The sequence below is a fragment of the Thalassophryne amazonica genome, chromosome 2 (assembly GCF_902500255.1).
Source record: "Thalassophryne amazonica chromosome 2, fThaAma1.1, whole genome shotgun sequence".
NCBI classification, from domain to species: Eukaryota; Metazoa; Chordata; class Actinopteri; order Batrachoidiformes; family Batrachoididae; genus Thalassophryne; species Thalassophryne amazonica.
This window is the reverse complement of record NC_047104.1, coordinates 143,811,581-143,836,226: the sequence shown is the minus strand read 5'-3', so window position 1 is coordinate 143,836,226 and position 24,646 is coordinate 143,811,581. Positions and strand designations below refer to the sequence as shown.

At 40.8% G+C, this 24,646-nt stretch overlaps 1 protein-coding gene and 1 long non-coding RNA gene across 3 annotated transcripts in view; both read left to right on the top strand.

The window, feature by feature from the left end:
* lrp4 (low density lipoprotein receptor-related protein 4) overlaps positions 1-24,646 on the top strand; it is a 353,204-nt gene that overhangs the window by 114,416 nt on the left and 214,142 nt on the right. The window lies entirely within an intron of this gene.
* On the top strand, positions 721-21,292 carry LOC117532198. The gene is made up of 3 exons (XR_004566808.1): positions 721-839; positions 6,703-6,708; positions 21,281-21,292. It is a non-coding gene; the product is annotated as an uncharacterized LOC117532198 (long non-coding RNA).

The window sequence follows — 24,646 nt, the reverse complement described above, 5'->3', positions numbered from 1 at the left end:
ACCCATGTAGACACACAGTTACACTTGTCTGGTTTGTAAAAACATGTTTGTATGTATAAGCTGAGAAATAAAGGGAGCTTCTCCTTCCTGTTGCAAATACTGTAAAGGTGCAAGTATTCGCGTGGGATTTATTATGCAAATTTCGCGAGTTAAACAAGGTCGTCAAATTAAATACCACTATTTTAATACATAACGTACATATACGTACATATTCATAATGTAAACGTGAATATTAATACCGCTAAATAGGAGGTCTGTTAGAAAACTATCCGACCTTTTTATTTTTTGCAAAAACTATATGGATTTGAATCATGTGCGCTTGCATCAGCCAAGCTTGAACCTTCGTGCGCATGCGTGAGTTTTTTCACGCCTGTCGGTTGTGTCATTCGCAACCGACAGGCAGGTATAAAGTTTGCATTAATGTTATCTTGGTTCTTCCTGGGTGATTCTCATGGCAACTGATCCAATCCCAAGCAAGGACTATTTGTATATAAAAATGTATTTCCTAAAATGATACATTTTGGGTTTCAAATGAAATTTATGTAGCTTTTTACCCCTCGAAATCCTCAAAAAGCTTCTGCTTTGCCCCTCGACCCCACCGGGGGCCCTGCGGCCCACTGGACCCCCTACTCAAGGATTTGAACCCCCCCTTTCACATTCCTATATACGGCCCTGTAAAAGACTAAAGATTTATCTTACTTTTTGTTTGTCATTTCATACCTTGTCAACTGGCACATGCATGCAAGAAATGGTGTCTAAAAATGTATGTGTGGGAGGTACGCAACAAAATAACTTGAAAAGGGACTAAAAATTTACCACGAGTCACATGGAAACGTCCAGTGGAATAGTATACTCATAATGAATGTTTGAGTTCAATGACTCATTGAATGGTATGTTCCATCTTTCACCTCATGAAATATTCGTACCATTGAAAGAATGTAAAAACATTCATTATTTGTTTTATATAACAGATAAAATAGATCGTTGTCATTTAATATTATATTATTAATTTATAAACAACAGAAAAGGGACTTACATTTTGGTGCGTCACTTTGTGTACCTCCTTACTCCAGTGAAAATGTTGTGAAAGTGTAGGAACACGGACCCACAACAGGGGGCGCAATGAACGGACAATGGAGAAGGTAAATAACAAGGTTTACTATTGTGAAACGAGCACAATAAATACAACAATCACAATTTGGGGTCGAATCCGCTGGTGTCGTGTGGGCAGGCTCGAAGGTAGGAGACGTCCGTCTCAGTCGAACCGGAACCACCCAGATCTCCTCTGCCACCGAACCCTGGAAATACTGGAACCGCCAAGTCCCGAATTCCCAGGTGGCCACTGCCTCCGCTCGTCGGATCCGGTACTGCTGGCGGGAGAGAGCAACAACACACAGGTGTAGATGCGACCGCACCCAGTAACGGAGAGGGGAGAAGCCGCCTCCACCTCTTGTCAAAGTACAGCAGGAAGGTGAGTACTTATCCAAGCAATGAAGCTATCAGTAGTCAACAGTCCTGAAAAGGTTTAACAAGTTTAGCTGGTTGTTCAGAATATAAATGCAGAGAATATTACCTCAGTCTTAGGCGATATCTCGGCACTGAGGTGGAGACGCCGTCCTCCTGATATACCTCTGTGCTTGAGTGGAACAGCTGTGTCTGGTGATGGGTGACAGCTGTCACCCAGGCTACTCCCATAAGGCGGCAGCGCCCTCTGGTGCCTGGAGCCCGCACTCCAGGCAGGGCGCCCTCTGGTGGTGGTGGGCCAGCAGTACCTCCTCTTCAGCGGCCCACACAACAGAAAAATCATGTCAGAAATTTGTCCAGCTTTTCATTCTCACTTCCTCCTAACAGCTCTTCATGCCTCCAGATGGCTTACAGCACAGTGGATTTGGTGTGTGTGTGTGGAGAATTACCACCGTCAATTAGCTCGTCCAAATCGTCGTCCGTCAGCAAAACAAACTCTGCATGTTTATGGCCCAGTCACACAGCACACAATAATTCCTGAATGAAGGGGAAAAAAGTAAAAAAAAAAAGAAAAGTCACAGTTCGTTGAGAAAAGGTGGACAAAAGAGCTTTATCACTGAATAGCCTGCGAAGCAAGAGCGCGAAAGGGACGAAAGAGGAACTTAACAAAACCGAAGCTAACGATCTCAACGCTTTAAATGAAATGCACCTGGAGCCACAGCTGGAGCAGTGTGTGTCTGCATCTCTGAGTTCCAGGACTCTGTGCTGGGATGGAGCTCATAGCGCCTGAGTCCTGGAGAAACTGCAAACAGAAGCTGTGGAGATCTGTGCGCACGTCGGTGGACCCACCTGCTCTGGTTCCTTGTCCAGAACAAAAGCGGGATTATCTCCTTCATCATCAGAATCCACACTGTCTGTCGACATGCTGTGCGCTCCGTCTTGGTCCAGTTAAAAAAAAAAAGAAAAAAACACCTTTGGTGTGCCATGGTCACTGCTGTATCACTGTATTATGTTCTAAGCCAGTATTGATTTATAACAGAAAACTGTCAAAAGGGGAAATAAATATAAGTGTAAAGATGATTGAATATATCAGAGCAGTAAATTGATCAGTGCGTGTGAATGCGCATTGACTCACGTGTGGTTATTTCAACCAGCTGCAGCTGATCCACAATGTGAATTCTGCCTTCCAGAACAGCACTTTGTATAATCATTTGAATTATCTACTTGTTGTTGTACATAAGGGCTGGATTGTTATTCCTGCTCTCATATTGTTATATTTAATTTAAAAAATAGCGCACGCAGCTGCTGCTGCTGCCGATGATGCTGTATTCAAGTACCGTCGGAAATTAGTTGTATCCAAATAAGATTCATTCTTCCACATATAACGTGCCTGAGCCCATTGAAGCTGACTCCCCACCCAGATAAAAAAATCCAAGCAAACAGGCTGCTTGCTCTGTAATTTCCGAGGGTACAAGAATGAAGCAGCAACAGCAGCGCTCACAAACCTGCTTCTGCACTGTGTGAAAACATTCAGCTGGTCGAACGAAGTCAAACTAAACAATAACGTTACAAAAACTACACAATTAAAAAACGTCAAGAATGACAGCAAAACAAACCATGGATGAATTGAGGTTTTCGTTGCCCTTCATTCAAATTTTTCAGCAGTTTAAAAATCCTGACGAAGCGCCAGCTGCAGGAACGAAGCTGCGCAAAGGTTAAGTGATGCCAACGAAAGTTGATGAAAGTCCAGATTTCTTGTTTTGTTAGGGCTTTGTTGTCCTTCGTTAAGTCCTGTGTGACTGGGCTATTAGCTAAATGCTGCCTGGACTAGTGGGCAGGGTTCGCAAATGTATGGAACCAAATTTGCAGGCTAAATGGAACAAAATTGCACTCTAAATCAAACGCAACACAAATGGGACGAATAATCCATGTCATGTGACATACAAAGCACCAATCAAATGACAAGGATCCACTCAGCCGTTTTATAGTATAAAAATAATGTATGTTTGAGTTTAATGGTACGAATATTTCATGAGGTGAAATGAGTTGAGTTGAATGGCATGTTCCATCTTTTGCCCAATTAAATATTCATTCCATTGAAAGAATGGACTTCTCTGGTCCTAAGAGAATATTTAGAGCAAAATTGTGCAAATGGTGATACAAGCACCAAAGTTGGCACAAATACTCCTTAAACATTATTCTTTTGAAAAAACCGACTGGCCACTTGAATTTTCAATAGGCGGCCAGGTAGGGGTCAGTTGAAGAATTACACAGGAGTCAAAATTAAAAATGCTCAAATCATTTTGAAAACTACACCACATTATTTGTCTGATCGTAAAGATTCCAAAAAGTTATAGTCTGGACTATCTATGACCGAATGATCAGAAGTCATGGAGTAAAAACAGCAAAAATGGTGACAAAGGTCAGTGTCAGTTTGTACAGGAGTCAAAAGTTAAAGTTGCTCCAATTTTGGTAAAAAATGATGCAGATTATTGAGTTATCAGGGTTTTAAAAAGGAATAGTTTGGACCATGTATCATGCTTTATCATGTTACAGGGTAACTTATGTCACATGTTATACACTCAACAAAAATATAAACGTAACACTTTTGGTTTTGCTCCCATTTTGTATGAGATGAACTCAAAGATGTAAAACTTTTTCCACATACACAATATCACCATTTCCCTCAAATATTGTTCACAAACCAGTCTAAATCTGTGATAGTGAGCACTTCTCCTTTGCTGAGATAATCCATCCCACCTCACAGGTGTGCCATATCAAGATGCTGATTAGACACCATGATTAGTGCACAGGTGTGCCTTAGACTGTCCACAATAAAAGGCCACTCTGAAAGGTTCAGTTTTGTTTCATTGGGGGGGATACCAGTCAGTATCTGGTGTGACAACCATTTGCCTCATGCAGTGCAACACATCTCCTTCGCATAGAGTTGATCAGGTTGTCATTTGTGGCCTGTGGAATGTTGGTCCACTCCTCTTCAATGGCTGTGCGAAGTTGCTGGATATTGGCAGGAACTGGTACACGCTGTCGTATACGCCGGTCCAGAGCATCCCAAACATGCTCAATGGGTGACATGTCCGGTGTGTATGCCGGCCATGCAAGAACTGGGACATTTTCAGCTTCCAAGAATTGTGTACAGATCCTTTCAACATGGGGCCGTGCATTATCCTGCTGCAACATGAGGTGATGTTCTTGGATGTTGTCACAACAATGGGCTTCAGGATCTCATCACAGTATCTCTGTGCATTCAAAATGCCATCAATAAAATGCACCTGTGTTCTTCGTCCATAACAGACGCCTGCCCATACCATAACCCCACAGCCACCATGGGCCACTCGATCCACAACATTGACATCAGAAAACCGCTCACCCACACGACGCCACACACGCTGTCTGCCATCTGCCCTGAACAGTGTGAACCAGGATTCATCCGTGAAGAGAACACCTCTCCAACGTGCCAAATGCCAGCAAATGTGAGCATTTGCCCACTCAAGTCGGTTACGACGACGAACTGGAGTCACCTTTCAGAGTGGCCTTTTATTGTGGACAATCTAAGGCACACCTGTGCACTAATCATGGTGTCTAATCAGCATCTTGATATGACACACCTGTGAGGTGGGATGGATTATCTCAGCAAAGGAGAAGTGCTCACTATCGCAGATTTAGACTGGTTTGTGAACAATATTTGAGGGAAATGGTGATATTGTGTATGTGGAAAAACTTTTAGATTTTTGAGTTCATCTCATACAAAATGGGAGCAAAACCAAAAGTATTGCGTTTATATTTTTGTTGAGTGTAGAATCCAATGGACATTGACCTTGTTTTACCTTTACTTTGGAGACCAAACATTCAACACATCAAAACTATTCCATTTATTGATCCTATTAGCTCAACCAATAATTTGCATCACTTTTTACCAAAATTGAAGGAACTTTAACTTTTGACCCCTGTACAAACTGAAACTAACCTTTGTCACCATTTTTGCTGTTTTTACCCCATAACTCCTGATCATTTGGGCATAGATAGTCCAAACTATACCTTTTTGGAATCTTTATCATCAGACAAATAATGTGGTATAGTTTTCAAAATGATTTGAGCATTTTTAATTTTGACCCCTGTGTAATTCTTCAATTGACCCCTACCTGGCCACCTATTGAAACTCAACTGGCCAGTTGGTTTTTTCAAAAGAGTAATGTCTAAGGAGTATTTGTACCAGTTTTGGTGCTTGTATCACGTATGATTGAGTACCCTGGGAGATACTGTGGGAGGTGCTGTGGGAGTATGGAGTGAGGGGGTCCCTTCTCAGGGCCATCGAATCTCTTTCCTCACAAAACGAGAGCTGTGTTCAGGTGCTCGGCAGTAAGTCGGACTCATTTCTGGTGGAGGTCGGCCTCCACCAGAGCTGCGCCTTGTCACCAATCCTCTTTGTGGTATTCATGGACAGGATATTGAGGTGTCGTCGGGGGGAGGAGGGTTTCCAGTTTGGTGGGCTCAGGGTCTCATCACTGCTTTTTGCAGATGATGTGGTCCTGTTGGCTTTATCAGCCGGTGACCTCCAACACTCAGTGGCTCGGTTTGCAGCAGAGTGTGAAGTGGCAGGATCAGCACCTCTAAATCTGAGGCCATGGTTCTCAGCAGGAAACCAATGGATTGCCTACTCCGGATAAGGAATGCAGTCTTGCCCCAAGTGAAGGGGTTCAAGTACCTCTGGGTCTTGTTCACGAGCGAGGGGACAGTGGAGCGTGAGAATGGCTGGAGAATCAGCGCAGCAGGGGCAGTGTTGCATTCGCTCTACTGTACTGTTGTGATGAAACGGGAGCTTAGTCGCGTGACATACAAGCCATCAATCAAATGACATCGATCCACTCAGCTGTTTTGTCATTGAAATTTTGCTGAAAATATTTAATTGATGACCTTTTTATTTTATTGCTTAATCGTAACAATAATGTACTGTAATTTAAAAAAAAAATTACAATGATAGTTACAGTAAATCTGATGAATAAAAAGGGGGCAAAATTCCATGCTCCTTTTCAGCAGACATGATAACAAACCCAGATTACAATTAAACATTTCACTCTGGTTAAAAAAAAAGATTTTAATCCGTCAAGTATTTACTTAGTTTGATCGTTAAAACAGAGGTGGTGTGCAGGCAAAACACCGCAGTAAAATATGTCTCCTGGCCACTGAATAAACTAAATTATCATTAGACCTGTCAGAAAGCATGGAGTGCTTGGTTGCAAGGTACACTTGAGCATTTACCTCATTAAATGTGAAGTTTTTAAACCTATGTTTAAAAACCAAAACCCCACCCAAACAGGAACATTGCAAACTGTTAAGATGTACACCAAAGAAAAAAGAAGACAAAACACCACACAAACAGGAATGCTGCAAAATTCCCTAAATACCAATGATTAGCAAATCTGCACCTTCCTTAGCATTGTTCTGGTTTTTTGTTCTTTGTGTTTTTGATTGTTTATTTTTGTTTTTTAACCAATGAGGAAGAAGTGAAGTTTATTTTCAAACTCATGGCTGAATATTTTCATCATTTTGAAAGGACAAATTTATTTGGAACGAATATACTGAGAAATGGTTTAAACACTTTCAGGTCTGTTTGTTGCTAAAATTTGCTAAAGAAAATAACATTATGTGATGACATCATTATGTAGACATAGAAAGGTTTCTAATTAAAAACAATTACTTGCAGTGTATTAGTTTTATGCTTTTTTGTTGTTGTTAAAAGTCAGATTTGATGAGTTTTGATGCCCCACTAAAAGGTCAGGTATGTGTAGTAGATTTTCTTGAGAAAATAAATACAAACTGGGAAGGAAATATGACTATTGAACCTTTTCCAATAATCTTTAGGCATTCATTGTTTTCCTAATACATGAAAGAAGTACAGCAAGTCAATAACACATTCTTACCCTCGATGTTTGAACACAGTTCAAGGTATGCTTACTTCTCAAAACAGATTTTTACTGTTAGAATGTCCTTCAGCAAAAACAGTACTGTGTAGAATTAAAGTTATGAAGAAAACATTGAATAAAATAAACTTACACAAAAATTAAGAGTTGCACTGATGACATCCTAATTAAAACAAAGCAAAACAAAATGACTAAAATGTGACTTTCAGCCTACTACAGTTTTCCATAAATGACTAAAACTAAAACTAAACTAAAGCAGCAAATGTGCATTTATTCCAATTATTAATCCCCTTGTAAACAAAATATTCTGCCAGGGTTGCTACAATGGATGGCGCAACCAGTCTGAGTGAACCAACTCTAGCCATCTCCTGCAAGGTCCCAATAACGCAATGCTTTACTTATCTTAGTGGAAAGCAAGTGTAAGCTTCGATGAGCCCCACATGGAAGAAGAAACGCTTGATGTTCCTTGACTGGCCACTTGAGGCTGGCTTCAAAAGTGAGCAGGTTCCCATTCAAGTAGATGTTAAATAATTTGACTTTTAATACCCACACTAAAGCAAATCCTTATGAGAAATATTTCACAGTCCCCAAGAATATTTGTAAACTGAGGTTAGCCTATTAGTTTAGCTGGTTCAGACTCAAAGATGTGTCCGGGCTCCTTTCATTGCACACTGAGTCACCCATGCTCTACCTTTTTATTGACTATAAGGTTGTTGTGATGTAGCAGAGTCTGCTCTGCCACCATGGAGATGCCCAGATATGGGCTTCATATTGTTGTTCCTGTTCTCTATAGAAAAGCCAACATCAAGAAGGTTTTGCCCAGAATGTATACAGTCTATGTGGAAGGTTGTGAAACTTTTTAGGGTTGTCTCACCTTCCCAGGCCAGGCCCTTCTTTCTGCAGTCTCTTCAAAGGTGCCTTGGATCTCCAACTCGTTAACCTACTGTTACGACCGGGCCAATTTTTCCTCCAGTTGCCTTGAGTATGTCTCTCATCTCAGTCTCATTGATTCAGGCTGCCACTTCAGCTGGACTCCTCTTGGGCTTCACCAAGCTCAGATACATCTAATCAGGTCCACCTTCCTCATCCTGGCATGTGGGTTGTTGTTGTTGTGTGTCATTTGTCATGTCCATAATGCTTGTCCTCTGCACGTTTGCAGTATGTATCATCTGGTTAATTGCACTTTTGCACATGAAGCAGCTCTGCTGCAGGTGCAGAGAATTCTGCCAGATGGGGCCACTCGTGTGGTTTGTCACAAACCGTCTAGTTGCAGCCCAACAGAAATATTACAATATGCATAAGGGAGCATACAACCTAAATTTTATCACTTATATTTCAAAAACCATATAAATAAATCCTTCATATTCAAAGCTCTGCTGTTTTCCTGCGGCTGCATGTTGGATGGACTTTCTGAACATGACTATGAAAGAATGCAAATATCTTCTTGAAATTTGATGTACATTTAGATGTGGCAGATATCTTGGATAAGTGGAAAATAAATGTTCATCATAAATATTTGTGCACTCTGTTTAATTCACTTTGTAACCACATTAACTAATAATGAATAGTCACTGAAGACCAATTGCTGTTTCTAGAATGTGTCTAGTTTTTGTTTAAGTGCCTGAGGTTTTATGAAATTGCATTTTACACTTTGAACTGTCAGAGCACTTGGCAAAGTGATTTTGGGGAACCTTTATAATACTACAGTATAATGCTGCCTAATGCTAAAACCTACAGAAACTTATTATGAAAAATGTAAAATTACATTATTTAGGTTCTTGTATTGGGCCAATCATTCATGGTTTTACTGCTATAGTTTATTGTACAAGGATTGTTTTAATATATATTTGTGTTTTTAATCTCATGCTTGAGTGGCTTCAAATGTGTTTGAGTCATCAAATGAGGAGAATGAGGAGTTCTTGCTAGAGGCTCTTGCTTGCCTCTACTGGTGGTTGGCTCTCACTGCGGTATTGTATCACTTCCTGTTCCGGAGCACAGCGGTGTTTTGCTGCATCTGTTAGCTGTTTAATCTGCGCAGTTATATTGATCTAGTTACCTAGATAACGATTTGTTTCACAGTGTAATCTTCACGTGCTTTAACTAAAGCACTCCCTCTGCTGAATCACCTCTAAATTATTTACACATTATTCACTTTGTGTGTTTTTAGGAATCCGCTAGCTTAGCGCAGCTACTAGCTCTTAGCCGGTTTAGCATGGCGGCTTCTCCTGTCTCTCCTGCACTTTTCTGCTCTGGGTGTGAAATGTTTAGTTATTCCTCGGCCTCCTTTAGCAGTAATGGTACTTGTAATAAGTGTAGCTTATTCGTAGCTTTGGAGGCCAGGCTGGGCGAATTGGAGACTCGGCTCCGCACCGTGGAAAATTCTACAGCTAGCCAGGCCCCTGTAGTCGGTGCGGACCAAGGTAGCTTAGCCGCCGTTAGTTTCCCTCTGGCAGATCCCGAGCAGCCGGGAAAGCAGGCCGACTGGGTGACTGTGAAGCGTAGTTCTAAACATAAGCCCCGTGTACACCGCCAACCCGTTCACAATTCTAACCGTTTTTCCCCATTCGACGACACACCCGCCGAGGATCAAACTCTGGTTATTGGCGACTCTGTTTTGCGAAATGTGAAGTTAGCGACACCAGCAACCATAGTCAATTGTCTTCCGGGGGCCAGAGCAGGCGACATTGAAGGAAATTTGAAACTGCTGGCTAAGGCTAAGCGTAAATTTGGTAAGATTGTAATTCACGTCGGCAGTAATGACACCCGGTTACGCCAATCGGAGGTCACTAAAATTAACATTGAATCATGTGTAACTTTGCAAAAACAATGTCGGACTTTGTAGTTTTCTCTGGGCCCCTCCCCAATCGGACCGGGAGTGACATGTTTAGCCGCATGTTCTCCTTGAATTGCTGGCTGTCTGAGTGGTGTCCAAAAAATGAGGTGGGCTTCATAGATAATTGGCAAAGCTTCTGGGGAAAACCTGGTCTTGTTAGGAGAGACGGCATCCATCCCACTTTGGATGGAGCAGCTCTCATTTCTAGAAATCTGGCCAGTTTTCTTAAATCCTCCAAACCGTGACTATCCAGGGTTGGGACCAGGAAGCAGAGTTGTAGTCTTACACACCTCTCTGCAGCTTCTCTCCCCCTGCCATCCCCTCATTACCCCATCCCCGTAGAGACGGTGCCTGCTCCCAGACCACCAATAACCAGCAAAAATCTATTTAAGCATAAAAATTCAAAAAGAAAAAATAATATAGCACCTTCAACTGCACCACAGACTAAAACAGTTAAATGTGGTCTATTAAACATTAGGTCTCTCTCTTCTAAGTCCCTGTTAGTAAATGATATAATAATTGATCAACATATTGATTTATTCTGCCTTACAGAAACCTGGTTACAGCAGGATGAATATGTTGGTTTAAATGAGTCAACACCCCCGAGTCACACTAACTGCCAGAATGCTCGTAGCACGGGCTGAGGCGGAGGATTAGCAGCAATCTTCCATTCCAGCTTATTAATTAATCAAAAACCCAGACAGAGCTTTAATTCATTTGAAAGCTTGACTCTTAGTCTTGTCCATCCAAATTGGAAGTCCCAAAAACCAGTTTTATTTGTTATTATCTATCGTCCACCTGGTCGTTACTGTGAGATTCTCTGTGAATTTTCAGACCTTTTGTCTGACTTAGTGCTTAGCTCAGATAAGATAATTATAGTGGGCGATTTTAACATCCACACAGATGCTGAGAATGACAGCCTCAACACTGCATTTAATCTATTATTAGACTCAATTGGCTTTGCTCAAAATGTAAATGAGTCCACCCACCACTTTAATCATATCTTAGATCTTGTTCTGACTTATGGTATGGAAATTGAAGACTTAAGAGTATTCCCTGAAAACTCCCTTCTGTCTGATCATTTCTTAATAACATTTACATTTACTCTGATGGACTACCCAGCAGTGGGGAATAAGTTTCATTACACTAGAAGTCTTTCAGAAAGTGCTGTAACTAGGTTTAAGGATATGATTCCTTCTTTATGTTCTCTAATGCCATATACCAACACAGTGCAGAGTAGCTACCTAAACTCTGTAAGTGAAATAGAGTATCTCGTCAATAGTTTTACATCCTCATTGAAGACAACTTTGGATGCTGTAGCTCCTCTGAAAAAGAGAGCTTTAACTCAGAAGTGCCTGACTCCGTGGTATAACTCACAAACTCGCAGCTTAAAGCAGATAACCCGTAAGTTGGAGAGGAAATGGCGTCTCACTAATTTAGAAGATCTTCACTTAGCCTGGAAAAAGTCTGTTGCTCTATAAAAAAAAAGCCCTCCGTAAAGCTAGGACATCTTACTACTCATCACTAATTGAAGAAAATAAGAACAACCCCAGGTTTCTTTTCAGCACTGTAGCCAGGCTGACAGAGTCAGAGCTCTATTGAGCCGAGTATTCCTTTAACTAGTAATGACTTCATGACTTTCTTTGCTAATAAAATTTTAACTATTAGAGAAAAAATTACTCATAACCATCCCAAAGACGTATCGTTATCTTTGGCTGCTTTCAGTGATGCCGGTATTTGGTTAGACTCTTTCTCTCAGATTGTTTGCATTAGTTACTTCATCCAAACCATCAACATGTCTATTAGACCCCATTCCTACCAGGCTGCTCAAGGAAGCCCTACCATTATTTAATGCTTCGATCTTAAATATGATCAATCTATCTTTATTAGTTGGCTATGTACCACAGGCTTTTAAGGTGGCAGTAATTAAACCATTACTTAAAAAGCCATCACTTGACCCAGCTATCTTAGCTAATTATAGGCCAATCTCCAACCTTCCTTTTCTCTCAAAAATTCTTGAAAGGGTAGTTGTAAAACAGCTAACTGATCATCTGCAGAGGAATGGTCTATTTGAAGAGTTTCAGTCAGGTTTTAGAATTCATCATAGTACAGAAACAGCATTAGTGAAGGTTACAAATGATCTTCTTATGGCCTCAGACAGTGGACTCATCTCTGTGCTTGTTCTGTTAGACCTCAGTGCTGCTTTTGATACTGTTGACCATAAAATTTTATTACAGAGATTAGAGCATGCCATAGGTATTAAAGGCACTGCACTGTGGTGGTTTGAATCATATTTATCTAATAGGTTACAATTTGTACATGTTATTGTACTTGGCCCCACAAATCTTAGAAACATGGTGTCTAACCAGATCCTTACTCTGGATGGCATTACCCTGACCTCTAGTAATACTGTGAGAAATCTTGGAGTCATTTTTGATCAGGATATGTCATTCAAAGCGCATATTAAACAAATATGTAGGACTGCTTTTTTGCATTTACGCAATATCTCTAAAATTAGAAAGGTCTTGTCTCAGAGTGATGCTGAAAAACTAATTCATGCATTTATTTCCTCTAGGCTGGACTATTGTAATTCATTATTATCAGGTTGTCCTAAAACTTCCCTGAAAAGCCTTCAGTTAATTCAAAATGCTGCAGCTAGAGTACTAACGGGGACTAGAAGGAGAGAGCATATCTCACCCATATTGGCCTCTCTTCATTGGCTTCCTGTTAATTCTAGAATAGAATTTAAAATTCTTCTTCTTACTTATAAGGTTTTGAATAATCAGGTCCCATCTTATCTTAGGGACCTCATAGTACCATATCACCCCAATAGAGTGCTTCGCTCTCAGACTGCAGGCTTACTTGTAGTTCCTAGGGTTTGTAAGAGTAGAATGGGAGGCAGAGCCTTCAGCTTTCAGGCTCCTCTCCTGTGGAACCACCTCCCAATTCAGATGAGGGAGACAGACACCCTCTCTACTTTTAAGATTAGGCTTAAAACTTTACTTTTTGCTAAAGCTTATAGTTAGGGCTGGATCAGGTGACCCTGAACCATCCCTTAGTTATGCTGCTATAAACTTAGACTGCTGGGGGGTTCCCATGATGCACTGAGTGTTTCTTTCTCTTTTTGCTCTGTATGCACCACTCTGCATTTAATCATTAGTGATTGATCTCTGCTCCCCTCCACAGCATGTCTTTTTCCTGGTTCTCTCCCTCAGCCCCAACTAGTCCCAGCAGAAGACTGCCCCTCCCTGAGCCTGGTTCTGCTGGAGGTTTCTTCCTGTTAAAAGGGAGTTTTTCCTTCCCACTGTCGCCAAGTGCTTGCTCACAGGGGGTCGTTTTGACCGTTGGGGTTTTTACGTAATTGTTGTATGGCCTTGCCTTACAATATAAAGCGCCTTGGGGCAACTGTTTGTTGTGATTTGGCGCTATATAAATAAAATTGAAGAAGATGAAGAAGTCATCGTGTTCTAATTAATCCACACAACTGTTTTGAGGCAGCTTGCTAACTCATCCTTCTCTATTAAAGGATTTGTTCTCGTTAGCTTCTGATTTGTATTCTCTAGTGATGCATTGTCAAGTTAAATGTCTTTTTTTTTTTCTTTTGTATTCTAAAATGAAGCTTGGCTGGCTCACACCTTTGTAGGATACAGTCGATTTTTAACACTGTAACACATTATTTCTGCTAATAATTTATGGGGAGGTGGGGTGTAACACAAAACATAAAGGTGACAAACCGATGACAAAACAAAAGCGGCAAACACACCAATGATTACAGTAAAATAAAAACATTGAATGTCGATTAGAGGAGGAGGTAATCATGATTGTAATAGTGGTCCAGTCACTGGAGTGCACATTCAGTGAGAGGACAGGTGACACCGCCTAGAGGCCAGAAGTAATCACAGAGAACTTGTATATACGGTTCTCTCTCATTTAATGCAGCAGATGGCTGTAAGATTTCTTTGGTTGATGATGCAAACACCAACTTTGGGACCAATACATCTCAGAAGTCCTTTTCTTCAAAAGACCTGTCAGCCACATGAAATTTTAAAAAGGCCTATTTGTGCAAATAAAACACATTGACAAGCAAATGTGGGTGATTATGGAACAAAATCATGAAATGTAATGCTGCTAAACACAAATGTAATATTTTAACATATAATTTGAATCCTCTTCATTTTTCAAAGTGCTTTTCTGCACTGAGCCTATTTTATACTGTAGTACGTTGACAAACGCACATTTACACAAAACATGGTTACATTGGAGACAGACATAAGTCGATCCATGTAATTTTATTTTCTTGACACTGCATGATATTAAATGAGTCCTAGAAGTATATCAAAATTGCAGATCATTAGAAATTTGATGACCTTATATCTATTGTAAGCACTGACTACATCACTGTATGGTACATAAAGTCTAGACTCACATTTGTAGCTTCGTCCAAAGGACACGGCTGGCTTAAAAATAAATATTTAAATAATAGTAAAATATTTAATTGGTACAACATTGAAATGAAAATACATATTGCTGAAAACATTTCTGAAAATTTAAGTGGCTAACAGCGTTTTTGCAACAAGTAGGCTAAGAAGTGCCTTTGTGCTAAATTTGGTGCTTGTATCACAAAATAAAGAATTCTTATAATAGACTCTGTGTGCAAAACACTGGGCCCAAAGCAAAACCAATACAACAAATCAGTCCTTAAGCAAAATCATGTGTTATTGTCTAATTTAACTTGTAAATGTATAACACGCAGTGATGGCTTGGTGGCCACCTGACCGGCTTTGAAAATGAAAATGAAAGAAAGTGACATTCATTTCAAGTTACATATACACGTAGCTTCAGTCACACTTACTGCCAGTTTCCATCACACCTGTGCTAAGAAGATTCACTGCAATAAGCCCAGACATGTCCAGGTGGCAGACAAGTCCTATATATGGTATATTACAGTAAGCATATGCCCCTCCTTTGTCGATTGATGGGGTGCATCAAAGTTAGCCATATTTAGACAGACTTGAGTGATACAGGGTACCTGCCTATGCTGTTGCCAAACCTAGGAGTAGTATGGAGATTAAAGATGAACTCTGCATAGATGAATCAGGCAGATTTGTATTCAAACTCATCAAAATAATTTACTGAAGATTTCATGAACTCTAATCAAGGTTATGCTCATGAAGGAAAGCATCTGGTGAAGTATTTTGTTGCATTGACAAGCTGTAGACTCTTGAACTATGTTGTCACTTGATTCAAGATTGCTTCTCACACTTGTTTCACTCCATTTTCAAGTTGGAGTTCCTCAGAGGCGTTTGGAGAATGTTACTGAAAAGCTCAAACTTGGAATGATTGGCACGTGAACATTATTGGTCTTTGCTTTAATTTTCTGCCCTTAAAGATGTCAGTCTAACAGTTTATATTGTTTACATTAATCATCAACAACTTTAAAATATTATCTCTGTGTTTGGACTCGTATGTGAGTTATCTGTAATTAAGGCTTGAGTAAGATAAACCATCTGAAGGGTTTATCTTCTCTTGGTCCCTCTGTGAATGTCGGGCAGGTCCTGACATCATTCTCGTGTGCCCAAATAATCAGTCAGCTGGACGCGGTTCTGACTCTGCAGATGCCTATAATTTCCTACTGCACAACAGAACATTGGCTATGCTCTTTCGTTACCTTTTGTGCTGTCTCTTTTGTCAAACAGACAATTGGTTTGTATTGATTTCCTAAGCATCATTCCCAGATGATTCATCCACTTGTTCTGGGAGTATGGCTCTGCTTTTTCTTCTCTACTTTAGTTGACGTTTTCAAGATGTAAGGTCCTGACTAGTCCTTGAGGCTCACACATAGGAACTCATGATGATAGCAGGTCAGAAAGACGTATAGCGGGTCCTTTCTTCCAAAGGAATAACAACATCTTTAGTAAGGCCAAGGCTGGCAAGAGGTGTGCTGTGGCGCCCCTGAGGAGCGTTTGGCCTCGCTCAACTGTTTTGTAAGCGTTTGACAGGTGAAATAGTGTGGGAACTGCAGGGAGTGTTGCTTTAAAATGCTTTTTGTTGCTCTTGTCGGGGATGTGAAGGTGCCTGGTGAATGCTCAATAGCTCTGTAGGAGTCGCTGGTGAATGGTTGAGTACTGGGTGGGTGGGGGGGTGGTATGGCTACCCACATGAGCCGTGAGGATTGTTGCGGAGTCTGTGTGGAAACTGTCTGCATTTTATTCTACCAACAGCAAGACTCCCACAGCGCAGCAGTTTTTGTCATTCTACTGATCAATACCCTAAAAAAATAATTTAAAAAATCCCTGTGGATACATTTGTCAAAAAAACTTTAATAGAAAGTAAGTTTGAAATTGTTTATATATATTACGTTATTTCAAATAAGCCTTTTGATAGTTTTATGATTGTTCTTTTTTCCGTTTTGCACTGTTGGTTGCACAGGATCAATTTTGGATATTGTGAACTACTTTGAGTTTTGTTAAATTGAATAATGACTCGATTGTATAGAATAAAGAGGAATTCAGCTTATTTATATCGTGTCAAATCACAACATAAGTAAGCACAAGGTACTTCACAGGGGTAAGGTTGGATCTTACTCCTGTGAAGAATAATCCAAGGGTACAGATTTCAGTGCAAACAGTATCCAGTCCCAAATTGGCCCATTTTATAATATTGTGCTTTCAAAAATTTATTCTCTTCTATTTGTACATTTTCTAGAAAAATAAAAATATCTGACAACCTGAGTCCAATCTTATCATGAACATTTGTTTCATGAGGAATGGATTACTCCTGTTAAATACACATCCAATGAACAAGAATGGACAAGAATACAAGGACCATGACTGAGTTAATGAAGTTGATGATGGAGAACTAATCAGTGAGTCACCGTGCTGTCTATGATGGCTCAGTGGTTAGCACTCTTGCTTTACAGCAAGACGGCCTAAGGTTTGATTCCACCAATGCAAAGTTCCTTTGTGTGGAGTTTGCACGTTCACCCCATGTCTGCATGGCTCATTGGGGTGTCCTCTTTTCTCTACCCCTAACTGGATTTAGTCCCTGGCACCAGAACGTGGCTACCCACTGCTCCTAGTGGTTGGATTGTGTCTAACTGTATTTAGGATGTATGTATCATCTGTGTGAAATGATAATAAAGGCCTTTCTTTCTTTTAGAATAGGGGTAAGTAGAACTGCCACAATAACAAATTGTGATGGAAGACGTATTGCCTCAGAAAATATCATAAGCGAAAAAATCACAGTATTATCAGTGACTCATTTTCAGACATAGATACAGTAATGCAGCATAAAAATGCAAGCACATGGTTTCAAAAAGCAATGCCTTTTTTGTTTTTTTTGAGTCAACGCAAATGTGGGTTGGTATGCTTTGGGTTTTAGGTTCATATTTTAGAAGAAATGTGAAAGTTAACCAATTCAGTTTATTCTTCCAAACCTTCTGGCTGGAATTATGTGGTCGCCTCACTTTGACTGGCTGGGTGACTTTAGCTGGGAGCAGATGAATCGTTTCCATCTCACCCTGTCCTCTGTATCTTCCTCTGTCACACCAACCACCTGCATGTCCTCCCTCAGCACATCCATGAACCTCCTCTTTGGCCTCCCTCTTCTCCTGCCTGGTGGCTCCATCCTCAGCATCCTTCTCCCTATACAAGGTCTGTGATAAAAGTAACGGACCTTATTATTTTTTTCAAAAACCATATGGATTTGAATCACGTGTGATTACATCAGACATACTTGAACCCTCGTGGGCATGCAAGAGTTTTTTCACGCTTGTCGGCTACGTCATTCGCCTGTGGGCAGTCTTTGAGGAGTCGCCCACCCTCTCGTCGTTTTTTCATTGTTTAGGAATGGCTCAGAGACTGCTGCTTTGTTTGATCAAAATTTTTTCAAAAACTGTAAGGCACAACTGAGTGGACACCATTCGATAAATTCAGCTGCTTTTCTGTAAAAATTTTAACGGCTGATGAGAGATTTTGGTCTGGTAGTGTCGCTTTAAGGACGGCCCACGGCGCCTGACGGCAATCTGCGCTCCGAGGAGGCAGCGTCTCGCCGTTTCAAGTTGAAAACTTCCACATTTCAGGCTCTGTTGACCCAGTAAGTCGTCAGAAAACAGAACTTTCAGAAGAAGTCGGCATGAGGAGTTGAGGACATTCCATTGTTAACGGACATTTTGCAATGAAAGAACGTGCGGGCAGAGTCGCATGTCGGGCCGGACCCGACCGCGGGGGGTCGTGACAGGAAAAACACCTCCGTTGGAAACCTTAATGGGCAAGTTGGAACATGCCCAAGCTGTTAAACAATTTCTCAGTTACTCACTTTTTGAAAGCCATCAAAAGCCACCTGAATTTTGCAAATGGTTTTCAACACGGAGGTGTTTTTCCTGTCGCGGCGCACACAGATTCGCAGAGTCGTCACGGAAATGACTTGGCGAATTTGTGCGCACGTCTTTCATTAAAAAATGTCCTTAAACAGTGGAATGTCCGCATAAAGTCCTCATGCCGGCCTCTTCTGAATCTTCTGTGTTCTCTCACGACGTCCTGGGTGAATTAAGCCTTAAATTAGAATGTTTTCAGGTCGAAACAGGCCGACGACGGCGCCTGGAAGCGCTGCGCGATGTCCAGCTCCGTGGGAAGTCCTTACAGCGACAGAAACACCCCATAATCTCTCATCAGCCGTTAAACCTTTCACCGAAAACCAGCTTAATTTCTCGAATAGTGTCCACTCGGATATCCCTCTCAGGTCCAGAAAAAATGTTGATAAAGCAACGCGCGCCGTCCGCAGCGGTTATTCAGACAAAGAGATTCCGACGGGTGGGGTGGAGCACTCCTCACTCAAGGCCTGCCCACAGGCGAATGACGTCACCGACACGCGTGAAAAAACTTGTGCATGCGCACGAGGGTTCAAGCTTGTCTGACGTAAAAACATATGAATCAAATCCATTTATTTTTTAAAAAAATAAAAAGGACCACTTTTTTCATCACAGACCTCGTATACCCTGGGTCCCTCCTCTGCACATGTCCAGACCATCTCAATCTTGCCTCTCTGACTTTGTCCCCAAACCGTCCCACCTGAGCTGTCCCTCTATGTTCATTCCTAATCTTGTCCATTTTCATCACTCCCAAAGAGAATCTCAACATCTTCAGCTCTGCCACCTCCAGCTCTGCCTCCTGTCTTTTTGTTAGTGCCACCGTCTCTAAGCCGTACAACATAGCTGGTCTCACTACTGTCTTGTATACTTGCCCTTCACTCTTGCTGATATTCTTCGGTCACAAATCACTCCTGTCACCTTTCTCCACCCACTCCACCCTGCCTGCACTCTCTTCTTAACCTCTTTACCACACTCTACGTTACTTTGAACAGTTGAGCCCAAATATTTAAACTCATCTACTTTCACCACTTCTACTCGTAACTGCACTATTCCACTGGGCTCCCTCTCATTCACACACATGTACTCAGGCTTGCTTCTACTGACTTTCATTCCCCTTCTCTCCAAAGCATATCACCACCTCTCCAGACTAGACTCAACTTGCTCTCTACTCTCACTACAGATCACAATGTCATCTGCAAACATCATAGTCCATGGGGACTCCTGTCTGATCTCATCCGTCAACCTGTCCATCACCACTGCAAACAAGAAAGGACACAGAGCTGATCATTGGTGTAATCCCACCTCCACCTTGAATGAGTCTGTCATTCTGACTGCGCATCTCACCGCTGTCGCACTATTTTGTACATGTCCTGCACTACCCTAACATACTTCTCTGCCACTCCAGACTTCCTCATACAATACCACAACTCTTCTCTTGGCACCATATCATAAGCTTTTTCTAAGTCCACAAACACACAATGTAACTCTTTCTGTCCTTCTCTGTACTTTTCCAACAGTATTCTCAGAGCAAACATTACATCTGTAGTGCTCTTTCTTGACATGAAACCATATTGCTGCTCACAGATCTTCACCTGTTTTCTAAGCCTAGCTTCTACTACTCTTTCCCATAACTTCATGCTGTGGCTGATCAGCTTTATGCCTCTGTAGTTACTGCAGCTCTGCACATCACCCTTGTTCTTGAAAATAGGAACCAGCACACTTTGTCTCCACTCCTCAGGCATCCTCTCACTTTCCAAGATTTTATTAAACTATCTGGTTAGAAACTCTACTGCCATCTCTTCTAAACATTTCCATGCCTCCACTGGAATGTCATCTGGACCAACTGCCTTTCCACTCTTCATCCTCTTCATAGCAGCCCTCACTTCTTCCTTACTAATCTCTTGTACTTCCTGATTTACTCTCACCACATCATCCAGCCTTTTCTCTTGCTCATTTTCTTTATTCATCAGCTATTCGAAATATTGTCTCCACCTTCTCAGCACACACTCCTCACTTGTCAGCACGTTACCATGTGTCTTTTACCACCCTAACCTGCTGTACATCCTTTCCAGCTTTGTCCCTTTGTCTGGCCAATCGGTAAGAAGAGGTATAAACAGTATATAGTCATAATTTGCATGAATTAAAAAAAAAAATAAGTGTCTTCTACTGGTCAGTAGAAGACAGACTTTTGTTGTTGTTGTTGTTGTTGTGTTTTTTTTTTTGGGGGGGGGGGGGTTTGCAAAAACCTTAATGTCTGGTTAGCACCCCTTATCATTATTCTAAACCCCACACTGATGTGAGGAAACTATGAAAAGAAAAATATGAAGAATGGTATCCACACGTCAGTAATTGCTTGCGGATTTGTCAGACTGACAGGTGCATTAGTTTCACTGGATTCTCTGGCATTAGGCGTTAGGAGATATCTATGCCCTGCCTAGGCTGAGGTCACACCAACTCTGTATTTGTCAATTGTGGCTTGCTCAAAAATGTGTTGCTATACTGTTAATTTTGTCATCTCTTTTATAATTTAGTCTTACTCTTTTGTCAAATGTCCTATTTAATTTTAGTCATTCACATACTGTTTTAATCATGTTTCAGTCAACTAAAAGTCTGTTCATTTTAGTCAAAAAAAAAAAAAAAAAAAACTAAATGTATTATAGTCTCGTTTCAGTCTAGACATTTTACTTTTTTTGATTAAAAAAAAAAAGACTATTTCTAATTACCGTTTCCATCAACATAGCGTTTTGAATGTTGTCATTATCTGACAAAATACACTTGTTTAATGATTGAAGACTTGTTTTTTTTCCCCCCAGTATTTTAAATCCATGATGCTTCCCGTCAGATACAATTAGACATTTGCTTTTCGTGTAAATCCACAGCGCTGTAGGGGTGCAGGTTTTTTGTAATGAAACATTTGTTGGATCTAGTTATTGTATTTGCACTCTCAGAATTGGCTGGAAATTTATTAAAATGAAGCAGAATAAAATAAAATAAATAATTCAAGGCTTGTAATGTTTTTACCTATTGTAAGAACCACAACTTGAGCCAATTTCATTTAAATATGACACTTCACATTTCGTTATTACCTCCGCCAAGGGGGTTATGTTTTTGGTCGCGTTTGTTTGTTTGTCTGTCTGTCAGCAGGATAACTCAAAAAGTTTTGAACGGATTTTGATGAAATTTTGTGGAGTGGTTGGAAATGACAAGAGGAACAAGTGATTAAATTTTAGTGGTGATCCAAATCACAATCCGGATCCCGATGCTAATGCGTTAGCATGTCTATGGCATTTTCAATGTTAAAAGTTAACATTAAGCAGTTGCAGCTGTCATCACGTTCGGGTGCATTTGTTTTCAAATTGTAATATTTCTTAAATTTATTTTTGTTTATATATTAATAATCTAATGATTATTATATACAATTTTAGAGAAAGACAAAAAGAAATAGAGCACTGTGCCAAGGAGGGAATCTCTTTAGAGAGGGAGGGAATCTCCTTGTTTAGAGAAGTGTTTCATAAATGTTAAAAAATTCATATATTTGCAGTTTAGTTGAATAATAAATTGAATTTTGTCTCATCTGTTTTTGTCTATAAGCACATGCAATAACAACATCAGTGCTCAGATGACAGTAGCTTCTGGGAAAGGTGCAAGTTGCAATAAACTGTGATGCCAAGCGCTAAGGATACATGCTATCCAGTCTCAGCAGATGAAACTTTTTTTTACTACTGAGCAAACATCATTGTTAGACTTTTTTAGGTTCAATGATTCCACGGCGTGTAGATGTTATGGCGTCAGTGACCCCATGGCCTTGGCGGAGGTTTGCACTCTGAGTGCTTCTAGTCTTTTTATATTTCATGTCAGTTGTTATATATTAGTCATAATTGATGTTAAAATCAAATTGATATTGGATGGATGTAGCATTTGCTGCTGTAGTCAAAAATCTACAGACAGCATCTATAATCTGAGCCTCAGAGAGCTGATCGGACACTTTAACACCGTGAGACAGAGTGCAAATGTCAACCTGTTTTTCCTCATTAAATGTTTGTCATTGGCGTCTTGGATTTACTTTGCGGCACATTTATTTTTTCACTAATCTGCCAATGTGTATTGTAATTTAGTGCAGTTGTCTTCTTAAATGCGCAGTTATTAAACACAAACGTTTTGGCTTTTGGGTTCTGAGTTGGTAAGAAAAATGTTAAGTTTCTGACCGCTGGTGTCTGCTCTAGTGGTGTTTACAGTTCTATGCACAAACACACAGCAGGATGACACCTTCTGCAGACAGGAGACAAAGGACAAAACAGACATTTTAAAAAACAATTTTTGAATGCGGGGATGTCGTGTACACTCTCAAATGCGCCCGCGGTACAGTTTATATGTACCGCATCCAGCCTTGATGATTTTGCAAGAACTCTGCTGAATAAGACACATTTTGGAAACATTTTCAAAGCGTAAGAGCTTGTTGATGAAAACAGAGAGATTATCAGTTTTTATTTTGTGCAAAACATTTTAGTTTCATCTTTTTTTCGTCAGCAACAATACATGTTAATTTCATCTTAGTGTTTTAGAATACTGACGTATTGTCATCGTCTTGTTTTCATCATGAAAAAAATGATCGATGACAAAGACATCTCGTCTCGTCTGACAAAATTAAGGCAAGTTGCTGTTTGTGCAGCAGGTCACCTTGTGTCATACCAGACTGTTTGATGTCTGAGAAGTCTTTAGAATGATTGTACACACCACTTGTCCATCGTGCTTTTATCACCATTTAGAACTTGTAGCAGGTAATCAGTGTGAGACAAAGAAGTGCCTTCACCTCCTGTGTATTAAAACTGAATAGAAAACCACTGAAGCTCCCCTATAATTGCAGTTTTACTCACAGTTGTAGTACATTTTCAGTTGGACTTATCCATACATCACCCAGTCTGGCTTTTGTTCCATCGTGCACCTGTTAGTAACTGCAGTGGCATAAAGTTCTCTTGCTATAGGAGTTTCATTGTTTTACAATGTCACCTTCCAGCTATTGTTGAAGGCTCATATTGAGTATGTTAAATCAGCTGCAGCAGTACTTTTATCCATGATAAATATGCCATTAATCATATCATAATAATCACTTTAATCACTTTATTCATCCACACTCTGTGGGGTTTAAGCCCCTTAGGGCAGTAATGATCCACCAGTGCCTTTTGTGAATTTGTGAGGTGCAGATGGAAAGATGGATGGGGTTAGGCATAGAAACTGTATGTCACCCATGTTTTGATAATTTGAGCAATGGGAGGGCAGTTAAGGTCCTGAGAACCCAGAAAAATGTGGGTCACAACATGCTCCCCTTCTCCTCAATTCAGTTTGTGTCTTAGCATTTACCAAAAAATTAGACGAGAACGGTTGATCCAAAGACCAATCAAAGAGTCTAGGGTAAAAGAGCAGGAAATGGAAGATGGAAAACTATTTATGCTGAAGCAAATGACAGTTGAGAGACAATATTGCACAGATAAAGGAATGTGGGTTTTGCAGGAATAGCTTGTGGTTGCTTCTCGAAATGGAGAAAGTGAAGGCAGAGAGCAAAGCAATGAGGGATTTTTCAGAGCCAGCGCCTGGTGAGGGCCATTGTTCATCCTTCCCTTTTGAGCTGAAGGAGACAGAGTTTCACACGCCACTTGCAAGCATCCTGCTGGGCAGCCTTGGAAGGGGGCTATTGCTGCCGGTAAAGAAGGACCAACCATAGGGATAAATTACTCTGAATGGAGGGGTCTGTTTGCTGTTTTCTACTTCTGAAAGAACCCAGAAAAGGAAAGAATTCAACTCCAACCACAGGTTGTCCGCTTGGGTTCTGGAAAGACTGTGCTTTCCAAGTCCCATCCCTCCACCATCCTCCAAACTCTCCACTCCCACATCTTCCGGAATGCTCCAGGGTCTGCTGTCCGAAGAGCATAAGGGTATGTGTGTGTGTGTGTGTGTGTGTGTGTGTGTGTGTGTGTGTGTGTGTGTGTGTGTGTGTGTGTGTGTGTGTGTGTGTGTGTGTGTGTGTGTGTGTGTGTGTGTGTGTGT